At 39.0% G+C, this 24310-nt stretch overlaps 1 protein-coding gene and 1 long non-coding RNA gene across 3 annotated transcripts in view; one reads left to right on the top strand and one right to left on the bottom strand.

Moving 5' to 3' along the window:
* TPRG1 (tumor protein p63 regulated 1) overlaps positions 1-24310 on the bottom strand; it is a 201750-nt gene that overhangs the window by 65532 nt on the left and 111908 nt on the right. The gene's annotated exons all lie outside the window — the stretch shown is intronic.
* On the top strand, positions 4809-11917 carry LOC132346268 (uncharacterized). Its single transcript, XR_009496053.1, has 2 exons — positions 4809-5122; positions 11774-11917. It is a non-coding gene; the product is annotated as an uncharacterized lncRNA (long non-coding RNA).

Raw genomic sequence — 24310 nt, forward strand, 5'->3', positions numbered from 1 at the left:
ACAGGAAAGATCATTTGAACCAGAGCTTCCCAGAATGGGAGAGACAAAGTGAGAAGTTGTGAATTCTCTTTTACCAGAAGCCTGCAAACAGAGACTGGCTAACCATCTATCCAGTTTGCTGGAAAGAAGGTATCTGCTTTGGGTGGTCTCCAATTTAGTGATTCTGTGATTCTATTCCATTCCAGATCCCAAGCCTCATCATTTTTCTAAGACAAGAATCTCTAGTGCCATCTTCCTGTAACCTGGGGTACTTTGTAAAGGTCCATCCTTGCCTAAGCTGACTCGTGAACTTGCTGATCTTGTTTAGTACTGAGGCTCTGCAATTAATACCAAAACAACAACAACAAAAAGTAACTAAAACCCTACTCAATTTATCAATAGAGGTGTAAGGTTGGGAAGCCCCTAAATCTTGCACAATTAATTTGATTTGAGTTAGAAGAATGACACTTGCTCACACCCATGAGAGGCACAATGCAGACATAATAAACAGAGGTCTCAATATATACCAGTGGAAGAAAATATAGACAAATCAAATCTAAAAACTTATCAGAACCTTACAGATCACCTGAACTAAAATCCTCATACATAGAAAAGGAGGCATTTATAATCACACAGCTAGTGCCTGGTAGAATTGGCACAAAATCCCGCTGATTACAAGGCCAGAGTTCTTTTCATTACCCAGTGCTGTGAAGCCCACTATAATATAACACTTAATTATACAGGTTCAGAAATACAAGTCAAAGCAGATCCCAGTGTAATAATAGATGCTAAAACTACATATGGGAAAAGCATGCTATAACATGGTTAACTTATGATGTAAATAAATTAAAAAGGGATTGATTGCACTGTATTTTTCCCATCAAGGACTGAGCTGTGCTCCTGTATCATGTAGCTCATTTGTGCTGTAAACTCCAAAACACATGATCTCATTAAGAATCCAAACCAAATGAAAGACACAGAGCATCAGGGTAGATAAGAAAGACAGAGTATATAAGCACCAGGCTTTCAAATATACTCGCTTATTTAGACTGACCAACTACACTACAAAGTAGTTATAATTATTTCTGTTTTTAAAGATGAGACTGGGACTCAGAGACATCAACAGTTTAACTTCTGGTCTTACTACCAGTCAATAATAGAGTCAGGATTCAAACTGACATTTATTTGGCTCTCAAGCCCAGGCTCCATCCTAAGGGATCAGGACACCCCAGTCACCCATGACTTTGTAAAGGAGTTTGATTTAAATAAATAACTTCCCCACTTTTGGACTTAGATCATCTCTAAGGCTCATTCTAGTTCTAGAAGTTCTCTGATACAACCTCCAATATTCAAGATTCAAAAGAAGTTCTTATGTATATTCTACCCCCAAATAAATAATGTATCACATAAGCATGTACAATAACCAAGATATCTAGATTACTTTCTTTTCTATTTCCTGCTAGGATGCATGTAGCTAAGTTTATCTGAAAGTTGGCACCAGCAGAGGGCCTTCAGTAAAGAAGCAACATGTTCACAGTTTCTTTACGTGCACGATGGGCAAGCTAAGTGAAACATCTACCCTGTGCAGAACTTTGGAAGCTGCTGCAGCTTACACAGGCATCATCATAAATGTGGGCTGGAGTCAGCTAGTGTTGAAAGACAGAGGCCATCAAATGGATGGAGAACATCTCAATTCTATACATTAAGGCCCAAGACTGTTCCTCTACTTTTGGTCGAACTTATTTTGGGGGGCATGTATTTATTTATTTCTCTATGACTGTGCTGGGTCTTCATTGATGTGCTCTGGGCTTTCTCTAGTTGTGTTTAGCAGGGGCTACTCTCCATTTGCAGTTCACAGGCTTCTCATTGAGGTAGCTTCTCTTGTTGTAGAGAATGGGTCCTAGGGCGAGCAGGCTTCAGTAGTTATAGCCCAAGGGCTCTAGAGTGCAGACTCAGTGATTGTGGCACACAGGTTAGTTGCCCCAAGCCCTGTGGAATCTTCATGGACCAGGAATTGAACCTGCATACCCTGAATTGGCAGGTGGATGTTTAACCACTAGGCAACCAGGGAAGTCCTGGTTGAACTGATCTTAGAGGACAGCCCATGTAGAGAAAATAGCCCATCTCTTCAAGGCAGTGTAGTTTGGTGAAAATATCCCAGCCTAAAGATCAGGAGACCCAAGTCTTCTGTTTACTGAGGACTTTACCAAGACGACTTCTCTTTCAAGTGAGCCTCAGTTTCTTCATTTAAAAAATTAAAAATTAACCAACCCTACTGCATTTATTATGAGATTCTGTGTGTGTGTGTACATGTGTGTGTACATGTGTGTGTGAATGCAAATACTGACTATGCAAAGGTCTTGCAGATTCCAGGACACTAAAATATTGGAAACAGACATTAATATTCTCTCTCTAGTCAAAATTTTCCCTGACTCATTGATTAATTCAACTCAAAAACAGAGATGGGATTTCCTTTGTTGGCTTTATCTTTATTTCTTCAGCATCCCCATGATAAGAAAAGTCTAGATTTTGGTGTCATAGGGATCCTGTGTTTCAGCCCAGATAAAGCACTGGCTGGCCTTGTGGCCTCAAAGATGGTTCAGATAATCTTTCTTTTCGTCAGTTTCCTCATCTGTAAAATGGGAATAATATCTGTAAAATGGGGGGGGGGGAAGGTGGGAAAATACCACCTTGCTAATGGTGATATTTGAATTCACAATGACATATCTAAAGAGCCTAATGCAGTGCCTGGCCCACAGTGGCTGTTTAATAAACTGTAGCAGCTACCATAATTATTTACCACCCTCTTCAAAGGACCGGTGACAAACAATGAGAAAGGAAAAATTCCTCCCTCCCCTACCAGTCGCAGCCCTATGAGCCCTTCCAGCTGTGTCATTCACTGGCCATGAGGACTAGGGCATACACTCAGCACCCAATGAGCCTTGAAGCCCTTCTGCCATTCTTTCTCTATAGGCCACCACTTCAGCACTTCTGCTGCCACCCAGCAACTGCCCAGAGGAACTGCATGGATTTCAGAAAATTAGAATTTAAAGAGATTGTCATTTGAAAATTTTATGAAGCAATGAAAGGAAAACTTTGTTAAAGGGCTCTTCCCTAGAATAACACTAGACAAAGGTATGAGGGATTAAATGCTGGGATCTTGTCAAATTTAAAACTCTTGATATCCAAGCACATTCCCTTCAATATGGTATGATTTCTGTAAAACCAACTGATTCTTTTCTGTTTTTGCTTCAGTATATCATTATTATTATATTTTAAGAATACTCAGATAACAATTTCAAATTATAGAATTTCAGTTTTGAAAGACACCTGGAAGATTGCAGACTGCTCTCTTTGCTCTCCAGGTGTTTAAGGAACAGTCCAGAGAAGAGAGAATACATTCAATACTGGTGTCAGGGAGCTCATTTATGGAAAGTCAAAACTCTAATTCTACATCTATCTTCATGGCCAATGTGTCAGTCATTCCCTAGATGCTTTTAAAAAGCAGAATTCCGTTTTCTGATGACATACAGAGAAGAAAACCTAAAATGCTAGAATTTACAGGCATACATCAATGCCAAACCTCTTTGGTTATTTCTCCTTCTTTAGTTTCTGCTCTCAGCCTTGCCACTGGGGGTCTGGGATACAGTCTCCTAAGACCACAGTTTACATCTATAAAATGAGGAAGATTGAGCCAGATATTCTAAATTACTTTCCAAGTCCAAAAACCTATATTTCTTATCACTTATGTATTTAATTATGATAATAGCACATTGAAAGAATTTAAATACATCATAATTAACAGGTTCTTCTGCATCAGAAGAAACAAATCTTGAACATTGACTTGGCCAAGTGTCCCCAGGTCTCCACCTCAAGTCATTCCTCCAGATGGGTTTTCACCAAAACAGACCCTACATAGCCTGGGGGATCAGCCCAATCTGCTGAACAAGGCCCTTCTCACCTGTATTTAAGCTGGTATACATGGGTAACATTTCTTCTTTTTTATGGGATCTATCTCAGTGGATATCCTAATGAAAAATTGCATCCAAAGTGGTAAAAACAAAACAAAAAAATAATACATTGCTGGTGATTAACAGATGATTCAGAAAATCATGAGGAGAGTCGCAGCATGTGACCTTGATGCCACACACAGTTAAGAAGAATGTGTGTTTAAGATGGATCTTGATAGGAGGACCAAAAACAGTGAACCTTGACCCGGAACCTCAGAATGATAGCCTTTTTATTTGTGTTTGTGCTTCAGTCCAGTTCAGTTCAGTCGCTCAGTTGTCTCCGACTCTTTGCGACCCCATGAATCACAGCACGCCAGGCATCCCTGTCCATCACCAACTCCCAGAGTTCACCCAGACTCACGTCCATCGAGTCAGTGATGCCATCCAGCCATCTCATCCTCTGTCGTCCCCTTCTCCTCCTGCCCCCAATCCCTCCCAACATCAGAGTCTTTTCCAATGAGTCAACTCTTCACATGAGGTGGCCAAAGTACTGGAGTTTCAGCTTTAGCATCAGTCCTTCCAAAGAACACCCAGGGCTGATCTCCCTCAGAATGGACTGGTTGTGCTTATACTTGTTTTTTGCTATGTGTTTTCCTTTATGTTTTGTTCTGAGTGCTTAAAACAACTAATGAAGAATTCCTAAAGACAGATGATTCCCCCAAAAAGTTATAAGATTTAATTGCTGAATCCTAATAGTCTCATTCAGTGAAAATGGAAAGAAAATACATAAAAGGATTCTCCCCATAGAGAGATTTTAGGAGAAGACCATAGGAAAAAAATTGGTGGGGCCTGAAAAACCAACATTCACACATTGATTATGAGTAGCAAGATCAAAGTCAAGAATGTCTTATGTCTGAAAGATCCAAATTCTCTAGCTTCCCAGACTCTGCAGTTGGATTCCAGAAAGAACCAAGCTCTTTTTCAGAGAACTTATTTTTTTCTTTAAAGCCAAATCCGTAACTCAGATTCTGTTTGTGCTTCAGATTTCTGCCATTATGACACTGAAGACCAGAAGCATTTCCCTCGAAGAAATGCAGTATCTATAACACTGATAGGTTTTCTTGTTCGCCGAGCAACAGAGTTTAGAGAACCTCAGGCTGGATGCCCCACACTAAGTGTGCAGTGAGTACAGTGTAAGTTTTGGGGTGGTTCTCAAACATTTCCCAGAAGGGATGGGATCCTGCCCTCTGCAGGAATTACTAGGCAATAACTTCCTAAGGCGGTATTTCTCATTTAAATATAACCTCCTGGCAACCAAATATTTATCTAGAAGAAATTGGGAGTGGCCTTGTCCAATCAGGCACCTGGGTTCAGTCCATTTCTCAAAAATAACAGTATTGTGGCATTTGGGGAACGCCTTTTCCCAGAAGTTTGCCAAGAAATAGTTCAGCAAAACCCCACCATCCACCCATCCTTGTCAACACGCCTCCCAGGGCATTATGAGTGAGTGGACAGCACCGCACCCAAGATCAAATCCAGGGCATTCTTGGCATAGGTCCCCAAAGGCAAAGTCAAGAGCATGTGTGACAAAATCCTTGTCTGCTGCCCAGTTCATCATAGTATGCGATGTAACTTGATACTTGCTGAGGATAGTAGGTCCAGAAACCCCAAGCAATTCTGCTTTCAGACTTCATCTCCATTTAAGTTAACTCTCAAGTGACTTTGCTCCACTGGAGTCTGAGGCCACTAATCAGTGTTGCCTGCAGAGTATGGTACTCAGATTCTCATTTAAGACTTCTCCTTTTCATACCTAGGCCAAGCATCCAACACCTCTTACCAGGACTGAGTCAAAGATCTGATCATATGTTTTTCAGTATTCCAATCCATCCCACACACCACTAACTGGTCTGGCCATGTACTCACCATTCACTGAGTACACAGTGATGTGCCTGCCACATACTCATGTTCCACAGGCTGTAGAGACACAGATATGCAGAAAACCTCTCCTGCAATGAAAGCTTTTTGACTCCCACTAGCCAAGCAAAGGAGAAGGCAATGGCACCCCACTCCAGTACTCTTGCCTAGAAAATCCCACGGACGGAGGAGCCTGGTGGCCTGCAGTCCATGGGGTCGCTAAGAGTCGGACACGACTGAGCGACTTCACTTTCACTTTTCACTTTCATGCACTGGAGAAGGAAATGGCAACCCACTCCAGTGTTCTTGCCTGGAGAATCCCAGGGACAGGGGAGCCTGGTGGGCTGCCATCTATGGGGTCGCACAGAGTCGGACACAACTGAAGCGACTTAGCAGCAGCAGCAGCAGCAGCAGCCAATCAAAGGGCTTCCCTGGTGGCTCAGAGGGTAAAGCATCTGCCTGCAATGCAGGAGACCCAGGTTAAATCCCTGGGTCGGGAAGATTCCCTGGAGAAGGAAATAGCAACCCACTCCAGTAATCTTGCCTGGAAAATCCATTTCTCCTTTCCCCTTCCTTTCTCCCACCTCTCTCCTTACCCTCCAGCCACCCAAGAGACTGGTCATGGTTTCTGAAACAATGTTTTAGACTTTTGCATCATCATGCCTTTTGATAATACTTCCCCCCCAGTCTATAAGGCACTGTTCTCTAACCAAATTCATCTGTCTCTTGAGCAAAAATTACCAACCTTAAAGAAAAAAAAGCCTCAGAATTGCTTCGATAATACATTGCTTCTGTCTTTCACTTCGGGTTTATTGTGTCAAGTGTTCTGTGAAAATTAGTTTTCTATATAATTACTCACCCTGTTCCCAGTTAGAGCTCAGGCTATCTGAGGGCAAGACCAATATATAATTCATCTTTCTTACCCTACAGACTAGGCACTGTCTTTCATTTGTTGAATCATCACATTAAAACAACTACAGTTAAAGCTTGTTTCCTGAATATAGGTCTAGCAATATCCAAATTACCATGAAAGAGGGGGCAGGAAATGCAAGAGAAACACATAAAGTCTGTGTGTGAGTGCTACCTCACTTCAGTCTTATTGGACTTTTTGAGATGCTATGGACTATAGCCTGCCAGGCTCCTCTGTCCACGGGATTTTCCAGACAAGAATACTGGAGTGGGTTGCCATGCTCTCCTCCAGGAGTTCTTCCTCCAAAGACCTCCAGGGGATCTCCGCCAAGGATCGAACCCGAGTCTCATATCTCCTGCATTGGCAGGTGGGTTCTTTACCACTAGTGCCATCTGGAAAGCCCACAAAGTCTGTAACTATGTTCAATAGCTGAAATGACTTTTTAACTAAAAAATTGAAGACTATTAATTACTTAATGTTCTTAATGATAATTCAGGTTTTATGTTAAAACTGGTTTCCTCTGCCTGCTGCCCCATTACCAAATGGTATTATGAAAAATGTAATACTAGGTGTTTCAGGTGCCCAGGCATTGCATTTAAGGTCACTTCTCTATGCACACCTGTAGAGTCGTCCCTTCTTATGCGTGCCTCCTGCTTGGCTTGAACTGGGGGCAGGTGGCCAGGGTACTGTCTTGTTCCTAGGAGCATTTTAACATGTGCTTTCCCTGCTCCCAGAAATAAACCTGAATCACCTGTTAACAGGGCTTAGGTGGTTTCAAACCAATTCATCAAGTTCCTATTTCCATCAGAAAACAGGTTCCAGGTCTTCGTTAGTTTGCCATGAAGTAACAGGCCCTGAGTAAAGTAAATGATCATCAGTTCTTTCCTGTGAAATTTACGGCATAGACCTGCAGCCCTAGCTGCCCCACTCAGTGACTCGGTAGCTTTTCAGGGAGTAGCTGTCTATTGCTGTTGTGCTCAGTTGCATGTGATTATTTGTGTCTCCATGGGTTGCAGCCCACCAGGCTCCTCTGTCCATGGAATTTTCCAGACAAGAGTACCGGAGTGAGTTTCCATTTCCTTCTCCAGGATTTCTTCCCAACCCAGGGATTGAACATGCATGTCTTGCATCTCCTGCATTGGCAGGCAGATTCTTTACCACTGCATCACCTGGGAAGCTCCTAGGTCTCTATTAGCATTTTGCTGTACTAAAAAACATGTATGGAGAGTGTTATCTTCCTAATAGAAAAAAAAAAATTGGAAAGCAAGAGGAAACTAATATGTTTGGAGCATCGATAACAGTCACCAGCTTGGCTCTTCTCAATGTTTTCATTTAATCCTCTATAGGGTGGATATTATTAACTCCAAAATATGAACTACATGTCTGTGTCTAGGGAATTTGGACTAGGAGAAGATCAGTGGGGTAAAAAGAGGAGAAAGAAGAATAATATGTCAGTTGAAGCTAGAAAAATTGTATCAAACACCAACTCTTGCCTATTTTCTCTCTGCAGTTTTCATCTATCCCTAGGGTCTACAAAATAAATGCACAGAAGTTCAAGTTCTGCCACCAATGTTAAACTTTCCCAAAACAAAAACTGTCATTGGTCACAATATTCCTTCACTGTCAACAAGCTCTTATTGTTTTCATTTCACAGCAGAAATGATGGAAAAAGTTATAAAATTACTGGCCCACAAGATGGCAGAGACCTTGAAGATCATCTGATTTTACCCATCATGTTACATGGGGGTAAAATAAGGCTCTGAAAGAGAAAACAACTTTCTTTCAAGGACACACAGAACATTGAAGACAAAATAGGGATAAGAATTCAGACTTTCTCATTCCCAGCCCAGTAAAATCTCCATGTTGCATTTCTAAATAGTCACATTCATTTGACAGATTGACAAATGGCAAGTGCCCTTTATTTTCAGAGTGAATGAGCTAAAAAGAGCACTCCCCATTCTCCACCCTACCTCTCCATGCCTATATCCATTCCATCCACCTCTCAATACTCTGCCGCCTCCATTTCTTAACCTAAAACCCTCCTCAAGAACTCACATGAACTTCATAGGCCTCTTAGTTTGGAGTCAAATGCCATAGCATCAAGAGTCACATCTGATCTTATCCCTCAAATCTGTTTCCATCATCACTAATAAATCCTTGTGTTTATATAATACCTTTCCCCAAAAAGCCTCGGGCGATTTATGAACATTATCACATTACACAATAAGTAATTATCCTAAGAGATAAGTGGGCAATTTGATTCATTTTATACACTTGAATCAGAACCATTTCCCAGCAGTACCAGAAACAGTCCCACAGTTTAGAGCAAGGGCTTTCAAACTAGTTTTAACTCTGAACCTCTCTAGGGAATGCCTGCCAAAGCAAGTGACAGATACCAGTTGAATTACTCTAACTCTTCCAAATGCCATAAGCTCACCAGCATCTAAATTTGAAAGTCATCTCCACATTGGTGTCCCTTGGGCCCTCTTGTTGACTTGTTAATAGTTCCACAGAGGTACCAGGCTCTCTCTGTCTCTCTCCTTTACATGAACTATTCTCTCCCTGGACCACTCTCCGTAACCTCCTTCACCTTGTGCCTTCAGTCCCAGTTTCAGAAGCCCTCCCTCAGAGAAGCCTTCCTTCATCTTTACCCTCCAATTGAGATCTAAACCCTCTAATAAAGGTCCTGATCACCTTCACGTGGAAGGCTGCTTGTTCAACAGCCTCCAGTGTCCACCTCTTGCCCTGCTTGCCCTCAGGTGACAGCCACCACTCGAGTGTGAGCTGGACTTAGTGACTTGCCTCTATTGAATACAACATGGTGAGGAACTGTCCCTTCCAAGATGAGGTTACCTAAACATGGTAGCATCTATCTTGCTCAGTCTCTCATGTTCCTTCTCACTCTTTCCCTTGTCCCCTGTAAGAAAGACCAGCAGCCATGTATGTTGTCAGTAGTCTTAGAGAAAGGCTCACATGGCAGGAACCCATCTCTCTGGCCATCCGCCAGTGAGGACTTGAGCCTGCGGACAACCACTAGAGTGAGCTTGACATGCCATGGCCCCAGTGATCTGAACCACAGGACCCAGCTAAGGCACACCCATACTCCTCAGAAGCAGAGAAATAATAAGTGATTTTTATGTACTGCTACCAAGTTTTGAGGTGAGCTGTTACACAACAGTCTATAATTCACACAACCCATATATCTCTTCTTCAAAGCACTTTCACTCTGGTAATTTTCTGTGTAACAGTATGATGATTTGACTGCCCCCTTGACTGTGAACTCCATGAAGGCAGAAACTCTTTAGCACAAGGGCATCACAGCGCCCAGCCTAGCAACAGGTAATGCCAAGTGCTCAGTAAATGTCAACGGTGCAAACAGTTTGTTCCAACCACCGACCTTTCCCTGCTTGAGTAGCCAAGCAGCCACCCTAGATAATAAACATGAAGAGTGTCTTCCAATTGCAGGCTCACAACCCTCCCCTCTCTCCACCTCCCATACCAAGAACACCCAATTTGTCCATCACATGCCAGAGATTCTACTGCAGCCAAGTCTTCACACCCATGCCCTCCTTTTCATATCCACTGGTCCAGTTCAGGTTATTATAATTTCCCAACTCTACCCTCAGAGAATCTAAACATCTCTCCCTTAGCCAGCCCCCTTTTCCAAGTTTCTGTCTCTTTCAAACCACCTCTTCTGTTGTTGCTCCCTCCTTAACTTCCCAAAGAAAAATGCCCATCATTTTGTCTCTTCTCCTAAAACCTTCATCATCTCAGATCTTAAGATGACTAAAACCTAAACACTTCATATTAAAAATATCAGATAATATCACTAACATGTGGAATCCTTAAAAAAAGTGGGGGGTACAAATGAACTTATTTACAAAACAGAATTAAAATCACAGATGTAGAAAACAAATTTATGATGACTAGGGGTAAGAGGGGGAGAAATAAATTGGGAGATTGGGATTGACATATAATATACATATATATATGTGTGTGTGTGTGTATACATATACATATATATATATGTATATATATATACTGTGTGATACTAAATCACTTCAACCATGTCCGACTCTTTGTAACCCTATGGACTATAGCCCACCTGACTTCTCTGTCCATGGAATTCTTCAGGCAAGAATACTGGAGTGGGTTGCCATTTCCCTCTCCAGGGGATCTTCCTGACCTAGGGATTGAATCTTTGTCTTTTTCATCTCCTTGCACTGGCAGGCAGGTTCTTTATCTGGGAAGACCACCATATATGCACTACTATATATAAAATAGATAACTAATAACAACCTGCTGTATAGTAAAGGGGACTCTACTCAATACTCTGTAATAACCTAAAAGGGAAAAGAATTCAAAAAATGAATATATGTGTACGTATAACTATTTCACTTTGCTGTACACATAAAATTAATGCAACATTGTAAATCAACTACACTCCAACAAAAATTTTTTAAATAAAAATAAACACCTCATATCATCATCCAAAACCATTTGAAAACTTCCACCGTACCTTCTTAACAGCTGGGACCCTGCCCCACAGGAGACCTGGCAAGATCACGCTAGTTGGCATTTGTCTGCTGATGCCTGGACAACTCCTCACTATCTCTCTGCCCAAATTCTGCTCATCCTATAAAGACCTGCTCAGGGTCCAGCTTCTCTCTAAGACTTTCCCATATCTCCCAGGAGAAATTCTCTCCCCCTCTCCTGTGCCCACGGCACTATTGGCTTTTCACTGGAGCACTAATCAAAGCCTGGTTAAAACATTAGTGCATGTGTGTGTCTGCGTCCCATGAGACCATAAACATCCTGGGGACAGAATCCAGGTCTTGTCACCTTGTCATCACGCCTGCCACGTGGCCGGAGCTCAGGAAGGACTTGTTGAATTGTTGAATGTAATCGAATTACTACTTGGAAAGAACATACATTTAGGGAGCCACTTTTTATTTTCAAACTGCTACTGGGAGGGCAGATGAGTAAATCAGTGACTTTTTCTTTCCTTTTTTTTAAGCAGAGACCACAAACCACCTTTGAAGCCAAGAAAAAGATGTGATTGGAGGGAAATGAATCGCTATGTTTAATCCTCCACTGAGTTTGGATAAACAACAAAGTGCCAGCTTCCACCAGATCATTTCTTTTTAATTAAAAGTTAACCAGATTCTTTTGGAGCACTCAGTTTTCTGGTCAAGTCAACAAAAAGCTACCACTGCCATCCACTCCCTCCCTTCCCCTGTCCTCCACCCCCACTCCTAGAGTTAGGCAACCCTTGGGGGCAGCAAACACTTCAGCTGTTTGCTCTGCGCTCATAATTAGATTGTCTAGACAGGAGATGTTGCTGGAGCAATAGGAAACTATTTCACAAGGTGTTCTGCAGAACCACACTTATAACAGTGATTAGGATGCACTGACAGACGCGAAGCCAGCAGAATCGGCCTGGGCCACGAGCCGGCTTCCCCCAGAGCAGAGGAGAGGCCTTTTGAAGCCCTTGTCTGAGAAAGAGATGCCAAATTAGGACCCTGGGGGCATGGAGCGGCTCACTGGTCTTTGGATCCAAAGGAGCAAGACTGAGGTGATGGGGTAACGTCTGGAATGCCCTCCTCTCTAGTCCCTTCTCCTGCTATACTAAGTCAACAGTGGGCAGCTCCCAGCCCTTGTTTTCACAGCATCTCTACAGACAGTATGAGGGGTGACCACATCCAGCAATTCCCAGCACAATGCAAATTTTTAGCAGCATGGAGAGATAAATGTGCAATGCCTACTCTTGCAAGGAGGCATTTCTTGGCCTGACCGTCCCCCTCAGGTTTGGTTGGCATGTCAATATGACAGCAATAATATTTTCTAGCAGAAAATCTTTTGGAGACATTTTTCATAGGAGTAATTGATTAGGTAAAATCATTCAGCCCTCTAAGAACGACTTTGGGAAAATTGCTTCATCGATAGAATACCACAAAGCACAAGATTTCAAGACCAAAAGGAAAAAAGAGCCAAAAATTTTTCAGAGATTTAGGAACAAATTGAGAGTTTGGGATTAACATATACACACTGTGGTGGTGATTTAGTCACTAAGTCGTGTCCGACTCTTGCGACCCTATGGACTGGGGCCTCACAGGCTCCTCTGTCCATGGGATTCTACAGGCAAGAATCCTGGAATGGGTTGCCATTTCCTCCTCCAGGGGATTTTCCTGACCCAGGGATCAAACTCAGGTCTACTGCATTGCAGGCAGAATCTCTACTGACTGAGCTATGAGGGAAGCCCTCATATACACACTACTATTTGTATATAAAATAGATAAGCAGTAAGGACCTACTATATAGCACAGGTCACTATAGTCAGCATTTTGTAAAAACCTATAAGGGAAAATCATCTGAAAAAGAATATGTGTGTGTGTGTGTGTGTGTGAATATATATATATATATATATGAATCACTTTGATATATACCTGAAACTAACACAACATTGAAAATCAGCTACACCTCATTAAAAAAAAAATCTGAAACATTTGTAAGTGAGGAAACTGAAATTTAGCAAGGGGAGACTTTTTTGATCAAGAAAGTAGATCAGGACCCAGATTCCTGAACCCTAAACCAGTGTCTTTCTCCCAAACTTATTATAGAAGCTCACATCCTTCAAGTGCTTATTACACACCACATATTTTTCTAAACATTTTATATGTATTATCTCATTTAATCCTTAACATAGACTGAGATAGATGCTATTACCCTCACCAGTTTGCAAGTGAAGAAACTGAGGCACAGATTGTAGTGTGACTTGCTCTAGGCCACCCAGAACAGATTTGGCTACCAGGTAGCCTGACTCCAGAACCCGCTCTCTAAGCCCTCAGTTCAGTTCAGTCACTCAGTCGTGTCCGATTCTTTGCAACCCCATGAATTGCAGCACGCCAGGCCTCCCTGTCCATCACTAACTCCCGGACTTCACTCAAACTCATGTCCATCAAGTTGGTGATGCCATCCAGCCATCTTATCATCTGTCGTCCCCTTCTCCTCCTGTCCCCAATCCCTCCCAGCATCAGAGTCTTTTCCAATGAGTCAACTCTTCGCATGAGGTGGCCAAAGTACTGGAGTTTCAGCTTTAGCATCATTCCTTCCAAAGAACACCCAAGACTGATCTCCTTTAGAATGGACTGGATGGATCTTCTTGCAGTCCAAGGGACTCTAAACCCCAGGCTATCTAAACTCTTAACTCCTCATTACAAACTTCAGATAGGAATAAAGGTCATGACATGGAGGCCATTTATTCACAAAAATTACAGTGCATTTGATAGCCAGTAGGAATTACCTGCATGGCAAAGGATTTGAGATTAGAGGATCTCATGTTTCAGACCTCACCATGGGCTTCCCAGGTGGTGCTAGTGGTACAGAACCTGCCTGCCCATGCAGGAGATGTAAGAGATGTGGGTTCCACCCCTGGGTCAGGAAGATCCCCTCTAGAAGAGCATGGCAACTCACTCCAGTATTCCTTCATGGAGAATCCCATGGACAGAGGATTCTGGAGGGCTACAGTCCATAGGGTCCCACGAAGTTGAACATGACTGAAGCAGCTAAGCACACACACATACACACATCACATACCTACATGTTAACATACAAGTCACTTGACCACTCAGTTTCCTCATCATTATCTCTTGTGGGCATATTTTTTTTAATGGGAGCATTGTTAAGTAAATGTGGATCTTTAGAACTCTTTTAGTAACAATTATTTTAATACTGTACAATTTACAAAACACTTTCACATCCACCATTTAAATCTATAGTGACCTATGAATTAAGACTGACATGGAGTTTTATAATTGACATCTTATAGATCGGAAATTGAGAGCCCAGGAATTAAAGTGAGTTGTCTAAATTCAGACAGTAAGAAAATTGGTGCTGTTAAGATTGGTCATGGTTTAACCTTATGGTTAATTTCATAGAAATGGAGTCTTCCTCTCCCTCCTCCACTTTTCTAACAGGTTACAGATACAAGGTTATGAAAATTAAATTTTACTTAAAATCTGGGAATGAACCCAATTATGATAGAAATAAGATGTAGTGTTCTCATCTCAGATAAGAGACAATAAGCTCTGCACTAGTACAAGAAGCTATGTACTAGCAACTGGTTAAGGCAGTTACCCTGTAAGATAAGCCAGGCCTTTTGCCATTTCCTGGTTTTCTGTCTGATGAATGCTCTAATCTAAAGAGTATCTTCCTTCATCTCACACATAAATGATCTTTAGCCTCTAGTTGTCTCTTCCCATCGCCCTCTCACTTCACATTAAGCCAAAGGCAAAACAGTGACTAAAACAAAACAACTCTGTTTTGTAAGCACCAGTATGAGGGATATGCTGGCACATGTTCTGCTAAGTTCCAAAAGACCTCTCCGTGGCTTAAGAGAAGAAGCTATATTAACAAGAGACGCTGTCTTCACCCAGAGGAATAGACAAGAGGAAAGGAAAGGAGAGAGGATAAAAAATACAGAGGCAAGATCAAAGGGAGAGAACCAGGGGTGGAAAGAGAAGGCAGGGGATGGAAGGGGAGGGGGGGAATTGGGAGGCAGGGATAGAAAAAAAAAGGGATCAAACATTATGTATTAAAAGAAAGGCACACTGAACAGGAAGTTGGAAGAATTGATTTTGAAACCCAGCTCTAATATTAAATAGCTGCTGGTGCCTGAATCTCTGCTTACTTCTCCTGGTCTCAGTTCTCTCATCTCTAAAAGGTATTCAGTTTGTACGATTTATTCTTGGTGTTGAAGGTCAGATGGCACAGGGGAGGTAAGAGCTCTTGGTAAACAAACAATGTCAGTATTACCATCTACATCCTTCTCCAGGGGATCTTCCCAACCCAGGGATCAAATCTGGGTCTCTTGCATTGCAGGCAGATTCTTTACTATCTGAGTCACCAGGGAAGCCCACTAATGTTAAGTCATTTGCATTTTCTTATAACAAAACAATTTGCTCACTCTGTTCAGGCTTTCCTCTGGAACCAGTTTAAGATTATTTAGCAGCTGATTTTCTCTTGCCTCTTCCTCCTTTTCCTGCCAGCTACTGGCTGACCTCTGACTTAAATTAGTGACAATGTCCAGTCAAGAAGGGCCAACTGACTTGGAAATAAAAGTAACAATCAAATCAATCTACTTAGTTCCATTCTAACAAAAACTTGTATCTGGGGAAAAAAATCAGAACTTGTTAACACCTGATATCTCTGAGGCATATTGTATAGTACTTCCAAACCATCTCATCAGAACTCTGCAATAAAGCTATTAATGAAGCAAAGTGAGAATATGAATGACTTTTTGATAGATGAGGAAACAAAGTTAACTGTTGTAAAATCAGATCTGAAATCCAGCACTCTACCCCTAGTCCAGAAGTCTACCATGGATGTTTGCTAAAAAAACCGAGCAGAACTTTAAAAACTACCCCTTCATCACACTGTTTCTACCCCAGGGTCCCAGAGAAAGACCTTTAACTTTTAACAGCATGCCAGCTGCTGGCACAAGCTTTCTTACTCTAACCCCAGAATGAAAATCCGAATAAAAATCCACAAATTAATTAAGAAGGCTGGAATTACACCAACTTTCTATAGTAATAATTGTATGCCTTATAGGAAATCAAATAAAACATGCCATAAAAAATGAAATTTGTCTGAGAAGACTAATGAAAGAAGGGAGGTAAAGGATGAGAAAATGTGAGAAGAGTATGAATATGTAGATTTCTTATGTTTCACAATGAAGATTTAGTATACACTGATGAAGATGGCATACCAAGTAGAAGCATACTTTTTCGTAAACATAATATAACTAATAATGGTAATTTTAAGCAACTTTAAAAATGAATGATAGATATTGAAATCACACAGAGTCTGTTCTTTTGTCACTGTGGAATTATGTTAGAAATCAATTTAAAAAGATATCTTAAAATGACCATCAAATTCTTGCACCTGGTCTTATGAACTGGATATGTTTCAGTGTCTCCTAGTTTACAGTCTATGAGAACTTGAATAGAATTTTTATCCTACTGAGGTGTGAAAATTGTATAAATCTTAATTATATTGAATTGGTTCATAGTGTTTTCCAGGTCTACTATATCCTTTGACTTTTCTGTCTATTCATTCTATTAATTTTTGAGAGTTTGATAATGAAACTTCAACTAAAAATCTTAATTTTTCTACTTAAAAAAGTAATTGTAATCTATAGTGGAACTACATGTGCCTTGTTCTGTATTTTCCAGGTCTCTTGTAAATGTGTTAGCATATTTTCATAATTTAAAAAGCATTTGTAAAAAAAAATGATAGGGATGAGTTTATTATTGAGAAGCAAACAGATAATATTCAAAAAAGATAGAATTAAGAATGCTATGTTAGAGTCAGTAGTAGAAAAAAGTCACTTATAGTCACTAGTAGAAAAAAGCTATAAACTTTCTTGCTTAAAGAAAAATATACTCAATGGAAAGCAAAGGAAATACAGAAAACATGGTAATATATTTAGAAAAATACAATAATACAAAAATCAAGATGGCAGAACTAAGACTGTAATGGTCATATTAATATGTATAAATGGGTTAATCTTACAAATTAAAAGAAAAGACCCTCAGGTTGGATAACAAAGTAAAATTCAATTATATGTTGCATACAAGAACACATCAAAAAATTAACCCCAAAAATTTAAAGTAAAAATCAGGCAGAAATATATGAAGAAAATTCAAACAAAATGCTCATAAGCTTTACTACACTCAGCAGACAAGATCAAAAACAAGGAAAACATTAAAAGAAATAAATTTTATAATGAAAAGATTGTAATCTAAAATAAGGATTCAACATCTATAAATGGTCCTACATCAAACAAGACAACACAAACATTCATAATATAAAAACACAAAAAACAAAAAAGAAGAATTGTAATTAAGGAAAATTTAATTCCTCTCAGTCTATGACAGATTAAGTGGCCAAAAAAATTGACTAATAAATAATAGGCAAAGACAGACAAAACACAAATAGTATAATGATAATGGATATATAGGAGCAATTTATCAAATTCTACACACAAAAAAAGCAGAGACTGCACAGTCAAGTATTTATGAAATGTTGATATAAATTAAGTATTGAAATGTAAAAATATTTAGTAAATCCCAAAGAATAGAAATAATAGAAAAGACATTTTCTAAACAGTGTAATAAAACTGGGAATTTATAGCATAACTCAAGGGAGTAGGCACATGATAGTCAAACTTCTGAAAGTTAAAGATCAAGGAAACATTTGAAAGCATTTAGAGAATATATAGAGCAATATCAATTCAAATAATTGTGGACTTCTCTTCAGAAATTATGGAGGCCAGAAAACAGTGGAACATCTTAAGAATGTTGAAAGAAAAAAAATGTCAAGTTGGAATCCTCTAACTAAAGAAAATACTCCTTAAGAATAAAGGCTAAACAAAGATTCTCCCCACCCCTCAAAAAATAAGAATTTTTTTTCATAGTAAATTACATTACAAAGAAATGCTAAAAAGTAATTTTTCCTGTATAAGTAAAATGACATCAAAGAGAAACTGAATCTTCTGGAACAAATAAAGAGCATAAGAACTGAAAACATGCATAAATATAAAAGATAATTTTGTTTTCTAATTTCTTTGAAATACATATGATTTCTTAAAGCAAAATTTATAGTATTATCCTTTTGGGTTTGAAATTCAATAAAAGTAATATGCATGAGAACTGCAACATAAAAGGTAATGAGGAGGGGATGAAGAAATAAAAAATAGAAGAGGGAGACTGAAAACAAGTTAAAGTAACCTTAAATTCAATCATATCAAAATTCCATAAAATGTGAAGGGACTAAACACTCCAACTAAAAGGCAGAGACTATCACAACAGATTAAAAGTATGACCCAATTTTGTGATCTCAAAAAGAAAAGCATTCTAAATATGAAGAGAGAAAGAAAATAAATGAAAAAATATATACTAAGCAAAAGTAAGTATAAAATGATAGTGTCAGTAAAAATAAGAGATATAAAGTAGAGTACTAGAGAGAATATTGTCAGAGATAGAAAATAACATTTCATAATTAAAACAGGCTCAATTCATCAAAAAGACATACCAATCATGAATGTGCACTAATCTAACATGGACTCTTAAAATGCATGAAGCAAAAAAAAAAAAAAATTTAAAGATACAAGAGAAAATCCCACAATAAGAGCAGATTTTTAACACTCTTCTTTCAGTTCAGTTCAGGTGCTCAGTTGTGTCCAACCCAGTGCGACCCTATGGACCATAGCACTCCAGGCCTACCTGTCCATCACTATATCCTGGAGTTTACCCAAACTCATGTTCATTGAGTTGGTGATGCCATCCAACCATCTCATCCTCTGTCATTCCCTTCTCCTCCTGCACTCAATCTTTCCCAACATCAGGATCTTCTCAAATGAGTCAACTCTTCACATCAGGTAGCCAAAGAATTGGAGTTTCAGCTTCAACATCAGTCTTTCCAATGAACACTCAGGATTGATCTCCTATAGGATGGACTGGTTGGATCTCCTTGCAGTCCAAGGGACTCTCAAGAGTCTTCTCCAACACCACAGTTCAAAAGCATCAATTCTTCAGTGCTCAGCTTTCTTTATAGTCCAACTCTCACATCCATACATGACTCCTAGGAAAACCATAGCCTTGACTAGACAGATCTTTGTTGGCAAAATAATGTCTCTGCTTTCTAATATGCTGTCTAGGTGGGTCATAGTTTTTCTTCCAAAGAGTAAGCATCTTTTAATTTCATGGCTGCAGTCACCATCTGCAGTGATTTTGGAGCCCAGAAAAATAAAGTCTGACACTGTTTTCACTGTTTCCCCATCTATTTGCCATGAAATGATGGGGCCAGATGCCATGATCTTAATTTTCTGAATGTTGAGCTTTAAGCCAACTTTTTCACTCTCCTCTTTCACTTTCATCATGAAGCTCTTTAGTCCTTCTTCGCTTTCTGCTATAAGGGTGGTGTCATCTGCATATCTGAGGTTATCGATATTTCTCCCAGCAATCTTGATTCCAGCTTGTGCTTCATCCAGCCCAGCATTTCTCATGATGTACTCTGCATATAAGTTAAATAAGCAGGGTAACAATATACAGCCTTGATGTACTCCTTTCCGTATTTGGAAACAGTCTGTTGTTTCATGTCCAGTTCTAACTATTGCTTCCTGACCTTCATACAGATTTCTCAAGAGGCTGGTCAGGTGGTCTGGTATTCCCATCTCTTGAAGAATTTTCTGCAGTTTATTGTGATTCACATAGTCAAAGGCTTTGGCATAGTCAATGAAGCAGAGATAGAAGTTTTTCTAGAACTCTCTTGCTTTTTCGATGATCCAGCAGATGTTGGCAATTTGATCTCTGGTTCCTCTGCCTTTTCTAAAACCAGCTTGAACATCTGGAAGTTCAGGGTCCACATATTGCTGAAGCCTGGCTTGGAGAATTTTGAGCATTACTTTACTAGCATGTGAGATGAGTGCAATTGTGTGGTAGTTTGAGCATTCTTTGGCATTGCCTTTCTTTGGGACTGGAATGAAAACTGTCCTTTTCCAGTCCTGTGGCCACTGCTGAGTTTTCCAAATTTGCTGGCATATTGAGTGCAGCACTTTCAAAGCATCATCTGTTAGGATTTAAATAGCTCTACTGGAATTCCATCACCTCCACTAGCTTTGTTGGTAGTGATGCTTCCTAAGGTCCACTTGACTTTGCATTCTAGGATGTCTGGCTCTAGGTGAGTGGTCACACCATCATGATTATCTGGGTCATGAATATCTTTTTTGTACAGTTATTCTGTGTATTCTTGCTACCTCTTCTAAATATCTTCTACCTCTGCTAGGTCCATACCATTTCTGTCCTTTATTGAGCCCATCTTTGCATGAAATGTTCCCTTGGTATCTCTAATTTTCTTGAAGATGTCTCTAGTCTTTCCCATTCTACTGTTTTCCTCTATTTCTTTGCATTGATCACTGAGGTAGGCTTTCTTATCTCTCTTTGCTATTGTTTGGAACTCTGCATTCAAATGGGTATATCTTTCCTTTTCTCCTTTTCTTTTCACTTCTCTTCTTTTCACAGCTATTTCTAAGGCCTCCTCAGACAACCATTTTGCTTTTTTGCATTTCTTTTCTATGGGGATGGTCTTGATCCCTGTCTCCTGCACAATGTCATGACCCTCCGTCTATAGTTCATCAGGCACTCTATCTATCAGATCTAGTCTCTTAAATCTATTTCTCACATCCACTGTATAATCATAAGGAATTTGATTTAGGTCATACTTGAATGGTCTAGTCATTTTCCCTACTTTCTTCAATTTAAGTCTGAATTTGGCAATAACACATTACAGTGCATTTAAAAGAATTAAAGTCAAAGACACTATGTTCTCTAAATTAAAATTCAATAATATTAAAATATTAAGAAATCTCAAAATATTTGGAAATTTGTCAATATGACTTCTAAAGTATCTTTGTGTCAAAGGAGAAATCACAAGAAAAATTATAAAATATTTCTAAGTGAATGATAGTATAAGCACAACATAGCCAAATCTGTGAGATGTAGTAAAAGCAGCTATTAGAAGGAAATTTATTAATTTAATTGATGCTTTTGAACTGTGGTGTTGGAGAAGACTCTTGAGAGTCCCTTGGACTTCAAGGAGATCCAATCAGTCTGATTTCTTAAAGGAGATCAGTCCTGGGTGTTCATTGGAAGGACTGATGTTGAGGCTGAAATTCCAATACTCTGGCCACCTGATGCGAAGAGCTGACTCACTTGAAAAGACCCTGATGCCGAGAAAGATTGAGGGCAGGAGGAGAAGGGGACGACAGAGGATGAGATGAGACGGTTGGATGGCATCACCGACTCAATGGACATGGGTTTGGGTAGACTCCGGGAGTTGGTGATGGACAGGGAGGCATGGCATGCTGCGGTTCATGGGGTTGCAAAGAGTCGGACACAACAGAGCAACTAAACTGAACTAAACTGAACTGAAATGCTCACATTATAAAAGAAGAAAAGCCTAAAATAAATGTTTTGGGTTTCAAATTAAAAAGTTAAAAAATAAAGTAAACCAAAAGTAAGAAAAAAGAAAAAAGTAGAGGAAAAAATAAAACAGTAAAAATCAATGAGAAATCAAGCAATCATGATAATTGGCAAAGTGAAAAGCATATTCTTATTAAAAGCAACAAAATCAATAGATTCATTCACAGAAAGAAAACAGAGACTGCAGATCACTGATAAAAGGAAAGAAGACACTAAAGGGATAATAATGGAATAGTAACAACTTTTAGCCTTTAAATGAAACACCTTAAACAATAAATTCCTGGAAAAATACAATTTATCAAAATTACCATAGAAGGAAAAAAGGAGTAACTCAGTATTTATAAAACAAAGTAATTTAGTATCTAAAACTGTCCCACAAAGAAATCTCAGGCCAGGAAAACTTCCCTTGTAAATTTCAACAAACATTCAGGGAAGAGATAACACCACTTATATATAAAGTCTTTTAGAAAATAGAAGAGAAGGGAACACTTTCCAGCTTCTTTTATGGGACCAGCATAATCTAAATACTTGGCAAAGACATCTAAAAGAATGAAAATAATAGACTAATATCCTCATGAACATAGACACAAAACTCCTTAATACAATATTAGCAAACTGAATTCAACAACATATAGAAAGGATAGTACACTATAACTAAATGTGTTTATCTTAAGACTGAATAGCTGATTTAATATTTGAAAATCCTACTAACAACAGAATTTTTAAAAATTAAGTAAGCTCATGGAGAAATAAATATGTGTGAATAAACAAATTCTTTAAAAATGAAGATTAATAAGATGGGAATAACTCTAGCAGATATTAAAATGGTAATAAAGTGCTTTAATAATTAAAAAGCATTTTGCCCTCTAATAAAGAAATAAGTGAAATGGATAACTCAGAATAAACACAAATATACATGGTAAAATACAATATTTATTGATAAAGGGGAGAATTGAATAAACGATGTTGAGATATCTAGTCTGCCATCTGGATAAAGAAATAAAGTTGATGGTTTATCTTTTTCCTTACTTAAGATAAATTCCAGATGAAACATAAATTTAAGTATTTTTAAAAATAAAATTCCTTGGTGGTCCAGTAGCTAAGACTCCATGTTCTCAATACAGGGAGCCCAGGTCTGAACCCTGGTCGTGGAAGTAGATCCTATACGCCACAACTAAAGATCTCACACACCACAGTGAAGACCGAAGACCCCACACGCCTCAACTGAAGATCCAGCGCAGTCAAATAAATAAACAAATAAATATTTTCAAAAAATTTATAAAAACAATAGAAGAAAACTTGGAAATATATTTTGTAGTTTCAGTGGTGGAGAAAACCTTTCTCAAAAAAGACATAAACTTAGAAACTTGGAAGAATGATACGTTTAACAACCTAAAACTCAAATACAGTAAATACAGCATTAGAAAGTTAAAAGAAATATGATAAATGGGAAAAAATATTTGCAATAATATATGGCAGGAACAGGACCAAGTTCCTTCATATATTAAGATCTCTTATAAATCAATTTAAAAAGATCAATGTTTCAATAGAAAAAAAAATGTAGTATGGCCAAAAATAGGCAGTTCACAGAAATATAGATAAAACTATTTTCTAACATAAGAGAAACATCTTCAACTTCCTTCAAATTCTAGTGACGGAAATTAAAATAAAAATATTTTTCTTCATCTCACTGGCTAAGAAAGAGTTTCATAAAACACAATCTTGTTGAGGGTACATGAGAAAGGATTCATACTTATGGGAGCATAACCAGCTGTCACCTGTTTAGAAGGCAATTCACCAGCATCTATCATGAAAATTCACAGGACTTTTGTCCTAATATTTCCACTTGTGGAAATTTACATTACAAATATATTTGCATATTTATGCAAATCCTGTTGTTGTTGCTGTCATCAGACTCTTTGAGATCACACAGACTGTAGCCCACCAGGCTCCTTTGTCCATGGGATTTTCCGAGCAAGAATACTGGAGTGGGATGCCATTTTCTTCTTCAGGAGATCTTCCCAACCCAGGGATTGAACCCTAGTTTCCTGCGTTGGCAGGCAGGTTCTTTGCCACTGAGGCACTAGGGAAGCCCATAGCTTTGCTTGTAGTAGAAAAGATTAAATGCCCATAAATACAGGGCTAGATAAATAGATTGGACCTGAAATTGAATATTTTGTAATATTAAAAAGACTGAAGTTAATCTTTCCATGATTATATAATAATGTCTCCAAAGTATATCTTCGGGTAAAATAGCTTGAAACAAAGTATTTTATGGTATATGTACCCATTGTAAAATAATTTGTGATAAATATTTGCATTGATAAATATTATAAATATACAAAAACATACATATATGCATGAAAGACAATTTTATCCTTGTATATTTATAGACTATTTCTCAAAGGGGAAGAAAAAAACATGAAACTGTTGATTCTCTCCTATGGAGATAATTCTGGAAAACTTAAGGTTTGGGATAGGAGAGAGATGCTGACAGTAACTAATTTTTATGATGT

This window comes from Bos taurus, chromosome 1 (assembly GCF_002263795.3).
Source record: "Bos taurus isolate L1 Dominette 01449 registration number 42190680 breed Hereford chromosome 1, ARS-UCD2.0, whole genome shotgun sequence".
NCBI classification, from domain to species: Eukaryota; Metazoa; Chordata; class Mammalia; order Artiodactyla; family Bovidae; genus Bos; species Bos taurus.